Consider the following 21,476-nt stretch of genomic DNA (forward strand, 5'->3'; position numbering starts at 1 on the left):
TTCGCGGATATCATGATTGGCCAAACAAAGTCTCCGGATTCGGAGCCCCTTTGGTGCATGACACCTTAGGGCCGATTAAAGTCTCCGGATTCGGAGCGCCCTTCATGGATATAACGATTGGCCAAACAAAGTCTCCGGATTCGGAGCCTCTTTGGTGCCGGACACCTTAGGGACGAACAAAGTCTTCGGAGTCGGAGCCCCCTTTGGTGCATGACACCTTAGGGCCGATTAAAGTCTCTGGATTCGGTGCCCCCTTTGGTGCATGACACCTTAGGTCCAGTTAAAGTGTCCGGATTCAGAGCGCCCTTCGCGGATATCACGATTGGCCAAACAAAGTCACCGGTTTCGGAGCCCCTTTGGTGCATGACACCTTAGGGCCGAACAAAGTCTCTGGATTCAGAGCCCCCTTTGGTGCATGACACCTTAGGGCCGGTTAAATTCTCCGGATTCGGAGTGCCCTTCGTGGATATCACGATTGGCCAAACCAAGTCTCCGAATTCGGAGACCCCTTTGGTGCATGACAACTTAGGGCTGAACAAAGCCTCTGGATTCAGAGCCCCTTTGGTGCTTGACACCTTAGGGCCAATTAAAGTTTCCGGATTCGGAGCGCCTTTCGTTGATATCATGATTGGCCAAACAAGGTCTCCGGATTCAGAGCCCCCTTTGGTGCATGACCCCTTAGGGCCGAACAAAGTCTTCGGATTCGGAGCCCCCTTTGGTGCATGACATCTTTAGGCCGAGCAAGGTCTTCTGATTCGGAGTCCCTTTGGTGCATGACACCTTCGGGCCGATTAAAATCTCCGGATTCGGAGCCCCCTTTGGTGCATGACACCTTAGGGACGATTAAAGTCTCTGGATTAGGAGAGCCCTTCGTGGATATCACGATTGGCCAAACAAAGTCTCCAGATTCGGAGCCCCTTTTGGTACAAGACACCTTAGGGCCGAACAAAGTCTCCGGATTCGGAGCCCCCTTAGGTGCATGACACCTTAGGGCCGATTCAAGTCTTCGGATTCGGAGCGCCCTTCGTGGATATCACGATTGGCCAAACAAAGTCTTCGGATTCGGAGCCTCCTTTGGTGCATGACACCTTAGGGCCGAAGAAAGTGTCCGGATTCGGAGGCCCCTTTGGTGCATGATACCTTAGGGCCGAACAAAGTCCCCAGATTCGGAGCCCCCATTGGTGCATGACACCTTAGGGCCGGTTAAAATCTCCGGATTCGGAGCGCCCTTCGTGGATATCACGATTGGCCAAACAAAGTCTCCTGTTTTGGAGCCCCCTTTGGGGCATGACACCTTAGCGCCGAACAAAGTCTCCAGATTCAGAGCCCCCTTTGGCGCATGACACCTGAGGGCCGATTAAAGTCTCCGGATTCGGAGTGCCCTTCGTGGATATCACGATTGGCCAAACAAAGTCTCCGGATTCGGAGCCCCCTTTGGTGCATGACACCTTCGGGATGAACAAAGTCAACGGATTCGGAGCCCCCTTTGGTGCATGACACTTTGGGGCCGATTAAAGTTCCCAGATTCCGAGCGCCTTTCGTGGATATCACGATTGGCCAAACAAAATCTCCGAATTCGGAGCCCCCTTTGGTACATGACACCTTAGGGTCGAACAAAGTCTACGGATTAGGAGCCTCCTTTGGTGCATGACACCTTAGGGCCGATTAAAGTCTCTGGATTCGCAGCACCCTTCGTGGATATCATGATTGGCCAAACAAATTCTTCGGATTCGGAGCCCCCTTTGGTGCATGACCCCTTAGGGCCGAACAAAGTCTCCGGATTCGGAGCCCCCTTTGGTGCATGACACCTTTGGGCCAATTAAAGTCTCCGGATTCGGAGCGCCCTTTGTGGATATCACGATTGGCCAAACAAAGTCTCCGGATTCGAAGCCCCCTTTGGTGAATGACACCTTAGGGCTGAACAAAGTCTCCGGATTCGGAGCCCCCTTTTGTGCATGGCACCTTAGGTCCAATTAAAGTCTCCAGATTCAGAGCGCCTTCGTGGTTGTAATGACCCCAAAATGCGTATAGAAAGTCATCCTTATTTAATTTGGGGATAATGTGTTTTAATTCAACTATATCTATCGGAATTAAAGACTTATCTACTGAGTTATGGCGACCTTTATTTTATCGGCTTGGAATTTTTTTTACCCTCCGCTCGAGCATGGGCTCATTTTTGACATTCTTAATAGTGTATTTGGAATGTTCTTACCTTATTTTGGGGTATTGTTTGAGGTGGTGGTATGATGGGAAAGTAAGATTGGACCAATGAATTTAATTCGAATAATTAACCTACGATCAGCCGTCATTCATTTGTCCTTTTCTTTTTCCACACTTTGAATTTGAATGTGAGGTTAGAACCATTGGAAAGATTATTTTCGGGGCTTCGATTTGGACACAAGAACGACCTAGAACGGAGTCCCGATGAGAGAGTTATATCCGTTTGAAGTTTTCACATCTGTGCTGGAAGCAGAGCCGCACGTGTGGGGAATAGCGCCGCACGAGCGGTCTGTGCGGGACAGCAGCTCAAAAACGGGATTTTTGGACCATTCCTTGCAATTTCGTTTCCTCTCTTCTTCTCCCCTCTTCCATGTCCGAAACCCTAGCTTCCAAAACCTTGATTTCTTCCACTTTTATCAACAAATCCTCCATGGATCTTGTATCAAGGATGGAGAACAAGAAAGGGTCAACATTTCCAACCGATTGAATTTCGGAATTGAGGTGGAATCTCATCCAAGCTCGCTCCTTTGTTTGTTCTTCGAGGTAGGGGTTCTAGATCTCCTCAATACTTACATCTATGGATAGATTTATGTTGACTTCAGTATATTAATGTAAAAATCTTCATTTTTATCATCTAGGGCATATTATGAGATTTGGGGATTTAGAGTTTGAGATGTTGGAAGTTAAATTGATGGGTTAAAATGATGAATTGTGAATCCTAGAAGTAGAATCATTGGGAAAATTGGAATTAAAAGTGGTGATTTAAGAAGTGTGAATTTTTGTTAAAAATTTTCATTTTTCGTGAAACCCTAGGTTGATTAATGATGATACCCAATTTTTGGGCCCAAATTGAAAGTAGAATAATGAAATTGAGGTATTGAATTATATGTCTTCAAGTTTAATTAGAATTTGGAAATGTTTGAAAATTATGTTTAAAATTTGCGAATGAACTTTGTTATGAATATTGGAATTCATGCTATCATGTGAAGGGAAAATTGGGGAAATAATCTATTAATGGTATGAATGATATGAACTTGGTTTTGGAATGTTGAAATGGGATTCAAGGATTTATTTTGAATTATGTTAAATTACAAATGGTGTTGATGAACTAAGTGATATTGACTTTGTTGGATTATGTTGTGTTGACTCATAGTGAATTGATTGGTGTTGTACTATGATGAATTATGTTTGAATTATGTGAATTGTGTAGGGTCACCTACAGGGACGGATCAAGCACCTGAACGCTGTGAGTAGTAGTACTTTGATGTACCTTTAACCGTTTGTCGTTACTGATGTTAAATCTTCGTCGTAAGAATTATGTTGACATAAATGTTATGTATGCTATGTGAGAAACACTGTGACATTATGGAAACTTCAAAAGAGTTTGTGAAGTTATGTATGTTATGTGAGAAACATTATGAAATTATGAAAACATCAAAAGAACTCGTGAAGATCAAACCTATGTGGCCAAGGGCCGACTTGTGACTTATGAAGCTATGAGGCCAAGGGCCAAACTTGTGAACTTGTGAATCCAAAGGGCCGAAGGCCGATGTGATAAGTTGTAAATCTATGAAACCCAAAGGCTATTGTGAATGTGTGAACCCCTCAGGCCAAGGGCCGAGCTGTGAAATTGTGAAACTAATAAAGTCATCTATAATCTAATGAAAATGTACTTACTTTATGTTACTAATTATCAAGAATGTCCTGCTAACTTTACATTAATTATGTCAACTCATGGGAATGATGTAACGGTTACCATTAGGACTCGGTTAATTACAAGGCAAGGCAACTATGTTAACATAAAAGAATGATTAAACAAAGGTGTATGCTATTGATTAATAGAACACGTAAAGTAAGTCATTTACCCAAAAGAATTTATGTTCATTCTTGAAGAATGGATTCTGAGTAAATATAAGAGTAGCTATGTGTATCCAGATGAATTGAAGTTATTTTGCTATGTTGCTTATGAATTGGAAGTTATCCAGAATCTACGATATAAGTGCAAAGTTTAGCATCATTGTGTGACCCTCATGAGAATGTGAATTAGTCTCTCATTGTTAAGCGTACAATAATGACATGATACAACAAGAAATGCTCTAGTTATGATATGTTCCATTTGAATTAATGAATGATGTTCAAGCATGTTTCAGGCATGTTTCCAGTTTGTTACAAGTTCAAGTATGTTCAGGTATGTTTCAAGTATATGTTACAAGTTTAAGTCTGTTACAAGCTTATGTATGCTACAAGTTTATGTTGTTACAAGTTTATGTATGTTACAAGTTCAAAGATGTTACAAGTTCTTTGTATCAAGGGCTTCATGCAAACTTTTCAATGGCTTTCATGCCATATGTTTCAAGGGCCTTAGTGCCATATGTTACAAGGGCTTTATGCCGCATGTTTCAAGGGCCTTAGTGCCATATGTTACAAGGGCTTTATGCCCCATGTTTCAAGGGCCTTAGTGCCATATGTTACAAGGGCTTTATGCCACAAGTTTCATGGGCCTCGTGCCACCATGTTTCAAGGGCTTATAGCCACCATGTTTATGTTGCAAGATTGAACCTAAGGCCGTTATGTTCTCAGCACAAAATCAGACTAACTACGTGAACTCTACATCTTTATATGCATTGCTATGTGTTATGTTTCAAGTTAAGCATTGTTTTATTTATGTATTACTATTCACTGAGCTTGGCTCACTATGTTTAATGTTTATTTCTGTAGGTAACCAACCAGGTGGTCAGTCCTAGTCATGACACCCGTTTTCTTTTGTCAACCTTCGTGGGTTCAAGCACTGCAGGAAGCCATTTATTTTTGTAAAATCTATTGAAAAGTTAGCTTAATTTTGATTACCCATTTAAGGTTGAAGACGTAGAACCCAATGATGGGGCTGGGTCTATACGTATGTTTGTTTATCACCGATGCTACAAAATATGGTTTGGAGCTTTATCTATTTTCCATGATGAATGTGATGTATAAGAGGTCCTGGCATGTAGATGTAGCTCAATGGAATTTATTTGTATAGTTATTTTCTTACTTTATGCTTCCGATGAGGCCCCGTATGTTATTTAAAACAGGTTAAGTGTCCATTTTCGAACGGGTCATGCCCAAACTTTTAGGGGCGGGTTTGGGGTGTGACAAGTGGTATCATATCACGATTGGCCAAACAAAGTCTCCAGATTCGGAGCCCCCTTTGGTGCATGACACCTTAGGGCCCAACAAAGTCTCCGGATTCGGAGCCCCTTTTGGTGCATGACCCCTTAGGGCCGAATTAGTCTTCGGATTCGGAGCGCCCCTCGCGGATATCACGATTGGCCAAACAAAGTCTCCGAATTCAGAGCCCCCTTTGGTGCACAACACATGAGGGCCGATCAAAGTCTCTGGATTCGGAGCCCCCTTTGGTGCGTGACACCTTAGGGCCGAACAAAGTCTCCGGATTTGGAGCCCCCTTTGGTGCATGACAACTTAGGGCCGATTAAAGTCTCCGGATTTGGAGTGCCCTTCGTGGATGTCACGATTGGCCAAAAAAAATCTCCGGATTCAGAGCCCCCTTTGGTGCATAACACCTTAGGGCCGATTAAAGTCTTCGGATTCAGAGCGCCCTTCGTGGATATCCCGATTGGCAAAACAAAGTCTCCAGATTCGTAGCCCCCTTTGGTGCATGACACCTTAGGGCCGAACAAAGTGTCCGGATTCGGAGCCCCCTTTGGTGCATGACACCTTAGGGCCGATTAAAGTCTCCGGATTCGGAGCACCCTTCGTGGATATCACGATTTGCCAAACAAAGTGTAATGACCCCAAAATGCGTATAAGAAATCATCTTTATTTCCCTATGAAATGATGTGGTTTAATTTAATTATATCTATTAGAATTGAAGCATTATCAGTTGAGTTACGGACTTAAAATGGGAATTACCGACCTTTATGGGTTCAAAAATCAAAATTGAGTACTTAGATATGTTAATGGGAATTTTTGGAATTATTTGGAAAAATTAATTTGAAATCTAATTTGTCTGATTTGTTAATGAACGTTTGGGTGATTAACTTTATACTGCAAATTAAAGGCCTTAAAGACTTCAGATACCGGAACAGGGGACATATTTATGATCAGCATAATTTTCAGAGTTGTCTGGGAAGTTTAATTGAAATGTGATTTTGTGCGATTCATAAGGGCGTGTTTGGCCCTTCCTATTTGTGGGAAGCTTTTATATATGCATATATGCCTTATGAGTTGTTGAACTCATCTATTTTGAGCCAAACAAAAAAATAAAAATATCTAGAGAAAGGGGAAGGAGAACCGTGAGAGAGAGAGAGGGAGAGAGAGAAGAGGCAAAGCTTCTCCCTAAGGAATTCAACATCCGTGGAAGCTTGAAGAAGATAGAAGAGAGAGGAAAGATCAACTAAAAGCTTGGGAAAAATTGAAGAGACTAAGGGATGAACAAAGGTTTGGGTAAGGTATGTGGCTCTAATTATTAACCTTGCATAGAATGCATCTACTACTTGAAATCATGGATTGATATAGAAGATGTGAGCTTTGAACCCATGAACCTTGATTTTCTAAGAATTCCTTGATTGAAGAAGTAAAATCATTAAATTTGTTTATTGTGAGATTATAGTGTTTGATGAAGAATAATTATGTGAAATTGGTCATGTATTAAAGGGTTTTGGGCTTTGATTTACATGTAATTAAGGTTTGATTTTTGAAAATGAGAAGTCCCACAATTTCAGCCATTTTCGGACTGCTGCTGTCCAGGGCAGCACGTGCGGCACTGTTCACCCGCACGTGCGGAGACAGCTCTGTCCAACCAACTTTGAATAGGTATATCTTTTGCATCCGGACTCCGTTTTGAGTGATTCTTGAGCCTAAAATCAAGCCCCGGAAGTCTAGTTTCCAATGGCGGTAGTCTGAATCCCAAATTCTAAATACAGAAAAGGTTGGACCCAAATTAGTGACGACTGTTCACATTATGTTAATTAGTTATGTACCATTTCTTCACCTAAACCATTTCCTATCGATTTCTCCTGTTTTCTAAGACATGGATTACAACATATTAAAGAATAATGAGCTTGGTACCACCATGACTAATTGATTGAACGATCAAAGAGAATAAGTAAAGGATCAAGTATAACCTCATATTATGTGTTGTGCACTGTAATTGTAGGTCGAGACGAGGACATTGTACCATTACCACCGGGAACCGATCACTGTGAGTAGTAGTACTTGGATGTACCTTTAACCATTTATCGTTATTGATGTTAAATCTTCGTCGTAAGAATTATGTTGACATAAATGTTATGAATGCTATGTGAGAAACACTGTGATATTATGGAAACTTCAAAAGAGTTTATGAAGTTATGTATGTTATGTGAGAAACATTATGGAATTATGAAAACATCAAAGGAACTTGTGATTGTGTGAACTCCTCAGGCCAAGGGCCGAACTGTTAAATTGTGAAACCAATAAAGTCATCTATAATCTAATGAGAATGTACTTACTTTTCGTTACTAATTATCAGGAATGTCTTTACGTTAATTATGTCAACTCATGTGAATGATGTAACAGTTACCATTAGGACTATGTTAATTACAAGGCAAGGCAACTATGTTAACATATAAGAATGATTAAACAAAGGTGTATGCTATTGATAAGAGAGCACGTAAAGTAAGTCATTTACCCAAAAGAATTTATGTTCATTCTTGAAGAATGGATTCTGAGTAAATATAAGAGTAGCTACATGTATCCAGGTGAATTGAAGTTAATTTGTTATGTTGCTTATGAATTGGAAGTGATCCAGAATCTACGATATAAGTGCAAAGTTTAGCATCATTATGTTACCCTTATGAGAATGTGAATTAGTCTCTCATTGTTAAGCGACGATAATGACACGATACAACAAGAAATGCTCTAGTTATGATATGTTCTGTTTGAATTAATGAATGGTGTTCAAGTATGTTTCAGGCATGTTTCCAGTGTGTTACAAGTTCAAGTATGTTCAGGTATGTTTCAAGTATATGTTACAACTTTAAGTCTGTCACAAGTTTACGTATGTTACCAGTTTATGTATGTACATGTTCAAGTATGCTACAAGTTCACAATGTTGGGGGATTCCTTTATGGAACGAACAAAAAAAATACTTATTATTGATTTGCTAGCACTATTACAGTGCTAAGTATAAGCAAATATGAATTCTGATTTCTATTTATGATTCAAGCATAATGCATATGTATGAATTTATTTCCGGGGTATGACATTACATGTATGGTTTGGTCTGTAAGACCTAATGATTATTGGTATGGGACAAAGTGCTACTTGGAACTAAGTGCTACATTGTGAGCCACCGCTAGAGTCCATGTGAGACACCTCTAGAGTCCATACATTATGTGAAAGTTATGAGGTTTATAGCCATCCGTATAAGTTGTTATGAAATGAAACAAAGTGCTACACGGAACTAAGTGCTACATTGTGAGTTACCTCTAGAGTCCGTGTGAGACACCTCTTGGGTTCATATATGCATGTCCAAAGGCTTCATGCCAACTTTTCAAGGGCCTTAGTGCCATATGTTACAAGGCCTTTATGCCATATGTTTCAAGGGCCTTAGTGCCATATGTTACAAGGGCTTTATGCCACATGCTTCAAGGGCCTTAGTGCCACAAGTTTCAAGGGCTTATAGCCACCATGTTTCAAGGGCCTCATGGCACCATGTTTCAAGGGCTTATAGCCACCATGTTTATGTTGCAAGACTGAACATAAGGCCGTTATGTACGTAGCACAGAATCAGACTAAGTATGTGAACTCTACATCTTTATATGCATTGCTATGTGTTATGTTTCAATTTAAGCATTGTTTTATTTATGTATTACTATTCACTGAGCTTGGCTCACTCTGTCTAATGTCTGTTTCTGTAGGTAACCAACCAAGTGGTCAGTCCTAGTCATGACACCCGTTTTCTTTTGTCAACCTTCGTGGGTTCAGGCGCTGCACGAAGCCATTTATTTTTGTAAAGTCTATTGAAATGTTGGCTTAATTTTCGTTACCCATTTAAAGTTAAAGAGGTAGAACTTCAATGATTTTTATATAAGCCCAATGATGGGGCTGGGTCTGTACATATGGTTGTTTATCACCGATGCTACAACATATGGTTTGGAGCTTTATCTATTTTCCATGATGAATGTGATGTATAAGAGGTCCTGGCATGTAGATGTAGCTCAATGGAATTTATATGTATAGTTATTTTCCTACTTTATGCTTCCGATGAGGCCCCATATGTTATTTATTACAGGTTAAGTGTTCGTTTTCAAACGGGTCATGCCCAAACTTTTAGGGGCGGGTTTGGGGCGTGACAAGTGGCATCAGAGCACGAGTTGCTATCTCACACACGAATCCATTGAGCTTTAGGATGTCCAGAAAAGACTTAGGCATCATGTATGACATCCTTAGTGCACATGAAAGGAATTGATAGCAACGATAATGGTACATGTAATGACGCTAACCGCAATGGTTATTATTCATGTCTGTTATACATTTTTTGTATATATTGTGATTGATTACTATGCAGAACATGGTAAGACCTGCAGTTGGGATTAAATCAATAAAGTTGCGCAGCGGAAGCGTGGTAAGAATTCACGTTGAACGGTAAGACAAGTTATATGCCTATGACTAAGTGAAATGTGTGTTATTAATTGTGACTGTAGAATTGATAAATATCTGCGAAGCATCTATTTAGATGACTTACTTACATGATTTAGTGCGCACATAAGATAATATGTGCGATGTGCACTTTCTGTAACATAGGCACATCCTTCTTATTATAACAATGTTTAAACCTGCGAGTTCGAGAGGTTATTGTAAGTGGATAGTTGCTAAAATAAGTTTCGCATGATACTTTGTAATATGTTGAAAAGGACTAGCTGTGATAAAAAGTTATACATATAGTGATTCTGTTTTGTTCATGCGTAATCTGTAATCTGTAATCAGGATTTCTTACAAGGAATGGTCGAATAATATGAAGAACCCCACCTATATGATGAGTCTGCCCATATGATACCGGTAAAAAAAAAAATTGGAATTTTGTTTCTGCATTTTAATGCAAACTGTTAAACTAATCCCTATTCTGTATTTAAAAAGGGGTTAAGTAAAGTTTATGACTAACTAGTCAACTTCAACTTATGACGACATGACCAAGTGTCTAGTATGTTGCGAGAAGTTACAAAACTGTATGTTCTTTGTTTTGATACTATAAGGATGATTTGTGATCACATGTTTTTAAACAGTAAGTGTTTTTCGAAATGATCAAAATGTTATGAACTTCCGACATGTTTATGACATGATAAGCTTTCTGGATAATTTTCCAAAATTACTAGATACGCTACGAAGCTCCGAATGTTCAAGATATGACAAGATTTCTGAAAGAAATATTCTGCTATGCGTGAATGAGTTCTTTAATTGATAATTTATTGTTGCATACTTGATGAAAGCTTTATGTTGAGCCTCAAGTTATTCTGCCTATCTGTTATAAGTTAAATCGGAGATTGTTCTGTCAAAGTTTAAATAAGTTTAAGGCTATTGAGAATTATTCCATCATCTGATATCTTTGAAAGGCCTGATAAGTTTCTGAGTAATATCTCTGAACAACGTATTGTATGTACGTATGAAGGGTTTGAAGAACTTTATGTATTACATATTTTTGGAAACTGTTTTTGTCCATGTTAGAAACATTTTACTACCTATGGAACAAGAATATAAGAATTTCATGGTAAATGTATTATGTGCTTGCTGTCGTGATGTTGACTTTGAGGTCTTCTAAGCCAGCATGGATTTTAAATGAATACTACTTTACTGTAATGTGGGAAGTATGACCATTAAGGTTTGATCGGTATTTGATTTTACGAATCCTCTACTTTGAACATGTAATTTCTTGATATGAAATTTAGGTTGGCACTTGGAGTTTGTTAGAGATTTGATTTGAACTGATAAGTCTAATTCAGATAATGAACAAAGAGCCATGAAGTTGTTGAGTTAGAATTTAATTACTACGATGGGTCTAATTCTTGTACGAGGTATATACCTTTGAAACGTGATTATGTCGTGAATGTTTCCTTAACCTTTGAGGAATCATGATAATGGGGGTTATTTGTGAGTTTGAATTATGTTTGATAGTTTATGAGCTGCATGCGAACGAATACTTGAAATGAATTCATTTCTGAATACCCTTAAGTTGTCATATTATGTGAAAGATATGATTTGTGGAGTAATAAATTCAAATGTACAAGTTATGAATAATGAGACGATACTTTGATGTTATTACATACTACTATCAAGTGCGTTACCAATTAGTCAGTAAAGACGCATTACTTGTGATTTTGCGAGCAACCTCCATTGAAATTGATTGTATAAAATTGGGAATGGCTAACTGATTGAGAAATGTTATATGTCCAAGACAGAACTAGACTTGTGACAAGGAGAATCAAGTTTGGAGGACCAAACTTCTTAAGGTGAGAAGGATGTAATGACCCCAAAATGCGTATAAGAAATCATCTTTATTTCCCTATGAAATGATGTGGTTTAATTTAATTATATCTATTAGAATTGAAGCATTATCAGTTGAGTTACGGACTTAAAATGGGAATTACCGACCTTTATGGGTTCAAAAATCAAAATTGAGTACTTGGATATGTTAATGGGAATTTTTGGAATTATTTGGGAAAATTAATTTAAAATCTAATTAGTCTGATTCGTTAATGGACGTTTGGGTGATTAACTCTATACTGCAAATTAAAGGCCTTAAAGACTTCAGATACCGGAACAGGGGACATATTTATGATCAGCATAATTTTTAGAGTTATCTGGGAAGTTTAATTGAAATGTGATTTTGTGCGATTCATAAGGGCGTGTTTGGCCCTTCCTATTTGTGGGAAGCTTTTATATATGCATATATGCCTTATGAGTTGTTGAACTCATCTATTTTGAACCAAACAAACAAATAAAAATATCTAGAGAAAGGGGAAGGAGAACCGTGAGAGAGAGAGAGAGGGAGAGAGAGAAGAGGCAAAGCTTCTCGCTAAGGAATTCAACATCCATAGAAGCTTGAAGATGGTTGAAGAAGATAGAAGAAAGAGTAAAGATCAGCTAAAAGCTTGGGAAAAATTGAAGAGACTAAGGGATGAACAAAGGTTTGGGTAAGGTATGTGGCTCTAATTATTAACCTTGCATAGAATCCATCTACTACTTGAAATCATGGATTGATATAGAAGATGTGAGCTTTGAACCCATGAACCTTGATTTTTTAAGAATTCCTTGATTGAAGAAGTAAAATCATTAAATTTGCTTATTGTGAGGTTATAGTGTTTGATGGAGAACAATAATGTGAAATTGGTCATGTATTAAAGGGTTTTGGGCTTTGATTTACATGTAATTAAGGTTTCATTTTTAAAAATGAGAAGTCCCACAATTTCAGCCATTTTCGGACAGCTACTGTCCAGGGCTGCACGTGCGGCACTGTTCACCGGCACGTGCGGAGATAGCTCTGTCCAGCCAACTGTGAATAGGTATATCTTTTGCATCTGGACTCCGTTTTGAGTGATTCTTGAGCCTAAAATCAAACCCCGGAAGTCTAGTTCCCAATGGCGCTAGTCTCACTCCCAAATTCTAAATACAGAAAAAGTTATACCCAAATTAGTGACCACTGTCCACGTTATGTCAATTAGTTATGTACCATTTCTTCACCTAAACCATTTCCTATCGATTTCTCCTGTTTTCTAAGACATGGATTACAACATATTAAAGAATAATGAGCTTGGTACCACCATGACTAATTGATTGAACGATCAAAGAGAATAAGTAAAGGATCAAATATAACCTCATATTATGTGTTGTGCACTGTAATTGTAGGTCGAGACGAGGACATTGTACCATTACCACCGGGAACCGATCACTGTGAGTAGTAGTACTTTGATGTACCTTTAACCATTTATCGTTATTGATGTTAAATCTTCGTCGTAAGAATTATGTTGACATAAATGTTATGAATGCTATGTGAGAAACACTGTGATATTATGGAAACTTCAAAAGAGTTTATGAAGTTATGCATGTTATGTAAGAAACATTATGGAATTATGAAAACATCAAAGGAACTTGTGATTGTGTGAACTCCTCAGGCCAAGGGCCGAACTGTGAAATTGTAAAACCAATAAAGCCATCTATAATCTAATGAGAATGTACTTACTTTTCATTACTAATTATCAGGAATGTCCTGTTAACTTTACGTTAATTATGTCAACTCATGGGAATGATGTAACAGTTACCATTAGGACTATGTTAATTACAAGGCAAGGCAACTATGTTAACATATAAGAATGATTAAACAAAGATGAATGCTATTGATAAGAGAGCACGTAAAGTAAGTCATTTACCCAAAAGAATTTATGTTCATTCTTGAAGAATGGATTTTGAGTAAATATAAGAGTAGCTACATGTATCCAGATGAATTGAAGTTAATTTGTTATGTTGCTTATTAATTGGAAGTGATCCAGAATCTACGATATAAGTGCAAAGTTTAGCATCATTATGTGACCCTCATGAGAATGTGAATTAGTCTCTCATTATTAAGCGTACGATAATGACACGATACAACAAGAAATGCTCTAGTTATGATATGTTCTGTTTGAATTAATGAATGATGTTCAAGTATGTTTCAGGCATGTTTCCAGTATGTTACAAGTTCAAGTATGTTCAGGTATGTTTCAAGTATATGTTACAAGTTTAAGTCTGTCACAAGTTTACGTATGTTACCAGTTTATGTATGTACATGTTCAAGTATGCTACAAGTTCACAATGTTGGGGGATTCCTTTATGGAACGAACAAAAAAAATACTTATTATTGATTTGCTAGCACTATTACAGTGCCAAGTATAAGCAAATATGAATTCTGATTTCTATTTATGATTCAAGCATAATGCATATGTATGAATTTATTTCCGGGGTATGACATTACATTTATGGTTTGGTATGTAAGACCTAATGATTATTGGTATGGAACAAAGTGCTACTTGGAACTAAGTACTACATTGTGAGCCACCGCTAGAGTCCATGTGAGACACCTCTTGAGTCCATACATTATGTGAAAGTTATGTGGTTTATAGCCATCCGTATAAGTTGTTATGAAATGAAACAAAGTGCTACACGGAACTAAGTGCTACATTGTGAGTTACCTCTAGAGTCCGTGTGAGACACCTCTTGGGTTCATACATGCATGTCCAAAGGCTTCATGCCAACTTTTCAAGGGCCTTAGTGCCATATGTTACAAGGGCTTTATGCCATATGTTTCAAGGGCCTTAGTGCCATATGTTACAAGGGCTTTATGCCACATGCTTCAAGGGCCTTAGTGCCACAAGTTTCAAGGGCTTATAGCCACCATGTTTCAAGGGCCTCATGGCACCATGTTTCAAGGGCTTATAGCCACCATGTTTGTGTTGCAAGATTGAACTTAAGGCCGTTATGTACGTAGCACAGAATCAGACTAAGTATGTGAACTCTACATCTTTATATGCATTGCTATGTGTTATGTTTCAATTTAAGCATCGTTTTATTTATGTATTATTATTCACTGAGTTTGGCTCACTCTGTCTAATGTTTGTTTCTGTAGGTAACCAACCAAGTGGTCAGTCCTAGTCATGACACCCGTTTTCTTTTGTCAACCTTCGTGGGTTCAGGCGCTGCCCGAAGCCATTTATTTTTGTAAAGTCTATTGAAATGTTGGCTTAATTTTGATTACCCATTTAAAGTTAAAGATGTAGAACTTCAATGATTTTTATATAAGCCCAATGATGGGGCTGGGTTTGTACATATGGTTGTTTATCACCGATGCTATAACATACGGTTTGAAGCTTTATCTATTTTCCATGATGAATGTGATATATAAGAGGTCCTGGCATGTAGATGTAGCTCAATGGAATTTATATGTATAGTTATTTTCCTACTTTATGCTTCCGATGAGGCCCCATATGTTATTTATTACAGGTTAAGTGTTCGTTTTCAAATGGATCATGAAAAAATTTTTAGGGGCGGGTTTGGGGCGTGACACAAATCTCCGGATTCGGAGCCCCCTTTGGTGCATGACACCTTAGGGCCGAACAAAGTCTCTGGATTCGGAGCCCCCTTTGGTGCATGACACCTTAGGGCCGATTAAAGTCTCCGGATTCGGAGCGCCCCTCGTGGATATCACGATTGGCCAAACAAAGTCTCTGGATTCAGAGCCCCCTTTGCAGCATGACACCTTAGGGCCGATTCAAGTATCCGGATTCAGTGCCCCCTTTGGAGCATGACACCTTAGGGCCGATTAAAGTCTCCGGATTCTGAGCGCCCTGCCACGTCAAAAAGCGATCTACACACATTTGAGTGAACTGCCCGTAATTCTCGGGATACTCTTCTAAGGAGTACAACATTGTATACCAAATAAATCGACAAAAATGGCAGAAAGAAAAGGAGGGACGAAACAAGGTACCTGAAAATCACCTCAGTGTAATAACTCTCCAACTGCAAAAGCATATCTCTCATATCTCTCTCCACCGACAAATATCTGAGGCTGGACCCAGACATATAGACAGCTGTAAATACGGAGATTCGGAATTTAAAATTTGAATTCCCGCCCATTACTGTTCATTCACGCGGAATTCTGTGCACCTTTGCTTTCTCTCCAAGCAAAACCACCACGATCGTGAGACGTGGGTGGACAGGATCCAGCCACATCTACTCACACCACTCACACCAAATAGTGATTACTATTTGGTGTGAGTACGGATTTAATCTCCACCTTACACGTCACCATCCGTACGTCCATCGACGGATGAAATTGCCTATCGGGTACAATTTCAACAGGGGGGGCGCTAGTAATATTATATATAGCGCCCCCCCAGTTGGTGTGACCTCCCCCTATATAAAGCCTCGACAAACAACATTCACACCGGTGTAAGTTAAGTGTTAATCACTAAATAAGCTAAATAATGCCTCGCCAAGCCTCTTTCCGTTTTTATGCCAAGAATGTTTTCCACACCTACCCACAATGCCCATGCCCAAAAGAACAACTCTTAGAACTCCTCCAGTCTCTCCTCCAACTAGCCTGTCAGCCATACTACATACTTGTCGCAAGGGAGCTCCATGAAGATGGAAACCCTCACCTTCATGCCATGGTTCAATGCACGAAGAAGATCCAAACCTCCAACCCGAGATTTTTCGATCTCACTGGAATCAAGGGAGGATCTACCATCCAAATATAGAAAAACTCCACTCGCCAACAACAAGTCGACAGTATATACAGAAAGGGGGCGAGTTCGTCGAATGGGGAGAATTTTCATCTAAGGGGAGAAGTCCTTCGAAAAACAGAGACAAACTCTGGAGGGGAATACTTGGCGAAGCAGAAACGGAGGAACAATTCTTTGCTCTCTATAAAGAAAAATGTCCCACTGATTACGTCACAAAATACCCCAAATTAAAAACATTTTCCAGGGATCATTACAAAAGAGAGAGGCCCCCATATACTAGCCCTTCTAATTCATTTCCTTTCTTAAATGAAGAAGTAAAAAAATGGGCAGAAAATAATATTTTGTTTGTAAGTCGAAATTGCGTTCAGTACGAGTTATGTCAAAATTGCTGTCTCTCCGTTTGGAGGTAAGACGATTTCCTTAGATTAGGAATACACAAAAATAATATAAACAATTTATATACTGACGAAGAACTCTCCAACTCCTCTAATAACAGGAACCAGAGCAGAGGCCCATCCGCCCAATCTCCCTCTACCTCGAAGGACCCTCAAGAAATGCCAAAACTGCCTGGGCCAGAAGCCTCGGATGACCTTCGTGGATATCCCGATTGGCCAAACAAAGTCTCCAGATTCGGAGCCCCCTTTGGTGCATGACAACTTAGGGCCGCACAAAGTCTTCGGATTCAGAGCCCCCTTTGCTGCATGACACCTTAAGGCTGATTAAAGTTTCCGGATTTGGAGCGCCCTTCGTGGATATCACGATTGGCTAAACAAAGTCTCCGGATTCGGAGCCCCCTTTGGTGCATGACAACTTAGGGCCGAACAAAGTCTTCGAATTCAGAGCCCCCTTTGCTGCATGACACCTTAGGGCTGGTTAAAGTCTCCGGATTTGGAGCGCCCTTTGTGGATATCATGATTGGCAAAACAAAGTCTCCGGATTCGGAGCCCCGTTTGGTATATGACACCTTAAGGCCGAACAAAGTCTCCGGATTCAGAGCCCCCTTTGGTGCAAGACACCTTAGGGCCGATTAAAGTCTCCAGATTCGGAGCACCCTTTGGTGCATGACAACTTAGGGCCGACATAGTCTCCGGATTAGGAGCGTCTGTCATGGATATCTCGACTGGCCAAACAAAGTCACCGGATTCGGAGCCCACTGTGGTGCACAACACCTGAGGGCCGATCAATGTCTCCAGATTCGGAACCCCCTTTGGTGCAGGACACCTTAGGGGTCGAACAAAGTCTCCGGATTCGGAGCCCCGTTTGGTGCATGACACCTTAGGGTCGATTAAAGTCTCCGGATTCGGAGCGCCCTTCGTGGATGTCACGATTGGCCAAACAAACGCTCCGGATTCGGAGTCCCCTTTGGTGCATGACAACTTAGGGCGCCTGAAGTCTCCGGATTCGGAGCACCATTCATGGATATCACGATTGGCCAAACAAAGTCTCCGGATTCGTAGCCCCCTTTGGGGCATGACACCTTAGGGCCGAACAAAGTCTCCGCATTCGGAGCCCCCTTTAGAGCATGACACCTTAGGGATGATTAAAGTCTCTGGATTCGGAGCGCCCTTCGCGGATATCACAATTGGAGAAACAAAGTCTCCGGATTCGGAGCCCCCATTGGTGCATGACACCTTAGGGCCGAACAAAGTCTCCGGACTCGGAGCCCCCTTTGGTGCTTGACACCTTAGGGCCGATTAAAGTCTCGGGATTCGGAGCGCCCTTCGTGGATATAACAATTGGCCAAAAAAGGTCTCTGGATTCGGAGCCCCCTCTAGCGCATGACACCTTAGGGACGAACAAAGTCTCCGAATTCGGAGCCCCCTTTTGTGGATGTCACCTTAGGGCCGATCAAAATCTCCGGATTCGGAGCGCCCTTCTTGGATATCACGATTGGCCAAACAAAGTCTCCGGATTCGGAGCCCCCTTTGGTGCATGAGACCTTAGGGCTGAACAAAGTCTCCCGATTCGGAGCCCCCTTTGGTGCATGACACCTTAGGGCTGTTTAAAGTCTCCAGATTCAGAGCGGCCTTCATGGATATCACGATTGGCCAAACAAAGTCTCCGGATTCAGAGCCCCCTTTGATGCGTGACACCTTAGGGCCGAACAAAGTCTCCGGATTTAGAGCCCCCTTTGGTGCATGACAACTTAGGGCCGATTAAAGTCTCTGGATTCGGAGCGCCCTTCGTGGATGTCACGATTGGCCAAACAAAGTCTCCGGATTCGAAGGCCCCTTGGGTGCATAACACCTTAGGGCAGATTAAAGTATTCGGATTCAGAGCGCCCTTCGTGGATATCCCGATTGGCCAAACAAAGTCTCCAGATTTGGAGCCCGCTTTGGTGCATGACAGCTTAGGGCCGAACAAAGTCTCCGGATTCGGAGCCCCCTTCGGTGCATGACACCTTAGGGCCGAACAAAGTCTCCGGATTCGGAGCCCCCTTCGGTGAATGACACCTTAGGACCGAACAAAGTCTCCGGATTCGGAGCCCCCTTTGGTGCATGACACCTTAGGGCCGATTAAAGTCTCTGGATTCGGAGCGCCCATCGTGGATATCACGATTGGCCAAACAAAGTCTCCGGATTCGGAGCCCCCTTTGGAGCATGACACCTTAGGGCCGATTAAAGTCTCCGGATTCAGTGCCCCCTTTGGAGCATGACACCTTAGGGCCGATTGAAGTCTCCGGATTCGGAGCGCCCTTCATGGATATCCCGATTGGCCAAACGAAGTCTCCGGATTCGGAGCCCCTTTGGTGCATGACAACTTAGTGCCAAACAATTTCTCTACATTCAGAGCCCCCTTCGGTGCATGACACCTTAGGGATGATTAAAGTCTCCGGATTTGGAGCGCCCTTTGTGGATATCACGATTGGTTAAACAAAGTCTCCGGATTCGGAGCCCCCGTTGTTACATGACACCTTAGGGCCGATTAAAGTCTCCAGATTCGGAGCACCCTTTAGTGTATGACACCTTAGGGCCGACTGAGTCTCCGGATTGGGACCACCCTTCATGGATATCACGATTGGCCAAACAAAGTTGCCGGATTCGAAGCCCACTGTGGTGCCCAACACCTGTGGGCCGACTAATGTCTCCAGATTCGGAGCCCCCTCTGGTGCATGACACCTTAGGGCTGATTAAAGTCTCCGGATTCGGAGCGCCCTTCGTGGATATCACGATTGGCCAAACAAAGTCTCCGGATTCGGAACCCCCTTTGGTGCATGACAACTTGGGGCCGAAGAAAGTCTCTAGATTCAGAGCCCCCTTTGGTGCATGACACCTTAGGGCCGATTAAAGTGTTCGGTTTGGAGCCCCCTTCGGAGCATGACACCTTAGCGCCGATTAAAAACTCCGGATTCGGAGCGCCCTTCGTAGATATCACGATTGGCCAAACAAAGTCTCCGGATTCGGAGCCCCCTTTGGTGCATGACAAATTAGGACCAAACAATGTCTCCAGATTCAGAGCCCCCTTTGGTGCATGACACCTTAGGGCTGATTAAAGTCTCCGGATTTGGAGCGCCCTTCGTGGATATCACGATTGGCAAAACAAAGTCTCTGGATTCGGAGCCCCCTTCGGTACATGACACCTTAGGGCTGAACAAAGTCTCCGGATTCGAAGCCCCCTTTGGTACATGACGCCTTAGGGCCGATTAAAGTCTCTGAATTCGGAGCGCCCTTTGGTGCATGACACCTTAGGGCCGACTTAGTCTCCGGATTGGGAGCGGCCTTCGGGGATATCACGATTGGCCAAACAAAGTCGCCGTATTCGGAGCCCACTGTGGTGCACAAAACCTGAGGGCAGATCAATGTCTCCAGATTCGGAGCCTCCTTTGGTGCATGACACTTTAGGGTCGAACAAAGTCTCCGGATTCGGGGCCCCCTTCGGTGCATGACACCTTAGGGCCGATTAAACTGTCCGGATTCGGAGCGCCCTTCGTGGATCTCACGAGATGCCAAACAAAGGCTCCGGATTCAGAGCCCCCTTTGGTGCATAACGACTTAGGGCCGATAGAATTCTCCGGATTCAGACCGCACTTCGTGGATATCACGATTGGCCAAACAAAGTCTCCGGATTCGTAGCCCCCCTTGGTGCATGACACCATAGGGCCAAACAAAGTCTCCCCATTCGGAGCCCCCTTTGTTGCATGACACCTTAGGGCTGATTAAAGTCTCCAGATTCGGAGTGCCCTTCGTGGATATGACGATTGGCGAAACAACGTCTCTGGATTCGGAGCCCCCTTTGGTGCATGACACCTTAAAGCCGAACAAAGTATCCGGATTCGGTGCCCCCTTTGGTGCATGACAGCTTAGCGCCGATTAAAGTCTCCGGATTCGGAGTGCCCTTTGTGGATATCACGATTGGCCAAACAACACCTCCGGATTCGGAATCCCCTTTGGTGCATGACACCTTAGGGCCGAAAAAAGTCTCCGGATTCGGAGCCCCCTTTGGTGCATGACACCTTAGGGCCGATTAAAGTCTTTGGATTTAGAGCGCCCTCCGTGGATATCACGATTGGCCAAACAAAGTCTCCGGATTCGGAGCCCCCTTTGGTGCATGACCCCTTAGGGCTGAATTAGTCTCCAGATTCGGAGCGCCCTTCGTGGATATCACGATTGGCCTAACAAAGTCTCCGGATTCAGAGCCCTCTTTGGTGCACAACACCAGAGGGCCGATCAAAGTCTCCGGATTCGGAGCCCCTTTTGGTGTGTGACACCTTAGGGCCGAACAAAGTCTTCGCATTGGGAGCCCCCTTTGGTGCATGGCAACTTAGGGCCGATTAAAGTCTCCGGATTCGGAGCGCCCTTCGTGGATGTCACGATTGGCCAAACAAGGTCTCCGGATTCGGAGCCCCTTTGGTGCATGACACCTTAGGGCCGAAAAAAGTATCCGGATTCGGAGCCCCCTTTGGGGCATGACACCTTAGGGCCGATTAAAGTCTCCGAATTCGGAGCACCCTTCGTGGATGTCACGATTTTCCAAACAAAGTCTCCGGATTCGGAGCCCCCTTTGGTG

At 42.1% G+C, this 21,476-nt stretch overlaps 2 long non-coding RNA genes across 2 annotated transcripts; both read left to right on the forward strand.

The window, feature by feature from the left end:
• The first annotated feature begins 6,480 nt into the window (after nt 1-6,480).
• On the forward strand, nt 6,481-9,235 carry LOC145813690 (uncharacterized). Its single transcript, XR_014356912.1, has 3 exons — nt 6,481-6,668; nt 7,376-7,420; nt 9,120-9,235. It is a non-coding gene; the product is annotated as an uncharacterized LOC145813690 (long non-coding RNA).
• Nucleotides 9,236-12,347: 3,112 nt separating this feature from the next.
• Nucleotides 12,348-14,985, forward strand: LOC145812723 (uncharacterized). Its single transcript, XR_014356217.1, has 3 exons — nt 12,348-12,394; nt 13,102-13,146; nt 14,855-14,985. It is a non-coding gene; the product is annotated as an uncharacterized LOC145812723 (long non-coding RNA).
• The last annotated feature ends 6,491 nt before the right edge of the window (nt 14,986-21,476 follow it).

The sequence above is a fragment of the Camellia sinensis genome, chromosome 15, assembly GCF_055761805.1.
Source record: "Camellia sinensis isolate YWXY chromosome 15, ASM5576180v1, whole genome shotgun sequence".
NCBI classification, from domain to species: domain Eukaryota; kingdom Viridiplantae; phylum Streptophyta; class Magnoliopsida; order Ericales; family Theaceae; genus Camellia; species Camellia sinensis.